The following is a 2,202-nucleotide window of genomic DNA, read 5'->3' as shown; positions in this document are numbered from 1 at the left end:
TCTGTACCAGTCCACCTATCCATCCGTGTTTTCTGTTTTAATATCTCTCCATCTGCCCGCCTCTCCATTTATCTCTCCGTCTGCCAGGTTTTTATCTTCCCATGCATGTGTGTCTGTCTGGCTGTGTCTGTCTGGATGGTGGATACGTGCACGCCTCATTGCTGCCGCGAACCCTTGACACTTAAATATATATATATTTTTTTTTTATTACAGTCTCTCTCTCTCTCTCTCTCGCTCGTACAAATACTCGTAATACGAACATACACGAGACGAACAGGGCTCCACCAAATTTTTGGAACTCTTTTCGGCGAGTTATTTCCTCCATTTGCTTTACTGCCTTGGCCTGTCGGCAGTTGAGTGATAGAATGAAATAAAATAAAAACTAGCAGAGCGTGGTTTCGATCCACGGACCTCTGGGTTATGGGCCCAGCACGCTTCCACTGCGCCACTCTGCTGCTTGTTCTTCATTGGTAGCAAATGTGGCAGTATTTTATTTACGTTTACTGACTGCTTCAACATAGGAAAGTGTTCTAGTGGCCTGGATACTAAAGTAAAGACAAGCCGTCTAAGATAGAAATAGTCTTTGCCAGGCATAAATAGAAGGATGTGGTATTGCAATTCAGTTTTATTTCCATATCACTGAAGTGAGGACAGATTCATGCATATATGTATTGCGAAGTCTAGGAAAAACGGTAATCACAGTGTTGTCATTAATACAGTTTACCGCTGCGTTTATATGTGTTTTCTTGCATCATGGTAAAGGAAGATTGAAAGAAAAATCGTTGGAAAAGACTAGTAAAAGAGAATAGACTTCAGTTAGGAAAGAAAGAAAGGGAAATTGACATGGGAAACAGAGGGGAAGAAATGAAGAGAAGGACGAGAAGATAAAGAACACAAACAAAATATCAGAAAATTATATGCATAGTTTCCAGCGTGGTCATTTCTTTCATATGACCATGGTCTACAAAACAGGAGTATTTTCTCTTGTTATATTTACATTAGTGAAGCAACAGTGATTCAGAGGTATGATACACTGAGACACACACACACACGTGCTACACTCCCACACACGGAGGCAGGTGGAGAGACAAGAGAAAAGAAAGACAGAGAAAAGACCAAAATAGGAGACAAAAGGCACTAGGAGGGAGCGAAAAGAAAGAAAGATGGAACGAGTGAAACTAAATAAATGGCGAATTAGTGTTTGAAGTGGCGCGTAAAATAAGGAAGTGGAAAGCCAACAAAGGAACGAATACACATGAGAGAGAGAGAGAGAGAGAGAGAGAGAGAGAGAGAGAGAGAGAGAGAGAGAGAGAGAGAGAGAGAGAGAGAGAGAGAGAGAGAGTGTGTGTGTGTGTGTGTGTGTGTGTGTGTGTGTGTGTGTGTGTGTGTGTGTGTGTGTGTGTGTGTGTGTGTATGTGTGTGTGTGTGTGTGCTTGCTTGCTTGCTTGCTTGCTTGCTTGTCACTCAACAACAACACACTTACACAACAGATATATTCCACATTCTGAATCACCTCAGACTTCCCCTGTTCCCTTCCCTCCCCCTGCACCTCATCAGCACAGCGCAGGCAACACAATGCAATGCTTGCTACCCATGAGCCATGAGCAGAGTGGCGCAGTGGAAGCGTGCTGGGCCCATAACCCAGAGGTCCGTGGATCGAAACCACGCTCTGCTATTTAAATGTGTTCTCTTTTCCACTAACGCGACTGGAAACTGGCAAAGCAAATGAAGAATTAAAGAATAGAGAGGGTTAATGATGCATTGTAGTAAGCTGTTAATGATCGCAATGGACAGCAAGACAATTACTATTCCCATTTAGATATTGTTAATAAATCACTTGCCTTGTGGACATAATTGACCTGCTGACCTATATGCTCGTAGCTCAGTCGCCCAACAGTCAATTCAAAAGGTGACTCAATGCTTAAGACCTTGTACAACAGACGATTCCTAAGTGTTGAGTGCTTTTCGTTACGTATTCTTTCCTTTTGCACAACCAGAGTAAAGTATTTGTAAAATTTGTCACGTAAAGTATTTGTAAAATTTGTCATCTAAAGTTATTGAAAAGCAAATTTCTCTCTCTCTCTCTCTCTCTCTCTCTCTCTCTCTCTCTCTCTCTCTCTCTCTCTCTCTCTCTCTCTCTCTCTCTCTCTCTCTCTCTCTCTCTCTCTCTCTCTCTCTCTCTGGATTTTTTTTCCCCTAGCA

At 42.3% G+C, this 2,202-nt stretch overlaps 2 non-coding genes across 2 annotated transcripts; one reads left to right on the top strand and one right to left on the bottom strand.

Moving 5' to 3' along the window:
• Positions 1–383: 383 nt before the first annotated feature.
• On the bottom strand, positions 384–455 carry Trnam-cau (transfer RNA methionine (anticodon CAU)). Its single transcript has one exon. It is a non-coding gene; the product is annotated as a tRNA-Met (tRNA).
• Positions 456–1,603: 1,148 nt separating this feature from the next.
• Positions 1,604–1,675, top strand: Trnam-cau (transfer RNA methionine (anticodon CAU)). Its single transcript has one exon. It is a non-coding gene; the product is annotated as a tRNA-Met (tRNA).
• The last annotated feature ends 527 nt before the right edge of the window (positions 1,676–2,202 follow it).

Source organism: Scylla paramamosain, chromosome 1 (assembly GCF_035594125.1).
Source record: "Scylla paramamosain isolate STU-SP2022 chromosome 1, ASM3559412v1, whole genome shotgun sequence".
Lineage (NCBI taxonomy): Eukaryota > Metazoa > Arthropoda > Malacostraca > Decapoda > Portunidae > Scylla > Scylla paramamosain.
Note: the sequence above shows the minus strand (reverse complement) of the source record. Positions and strands in the feature narration are given on the sequence as shown.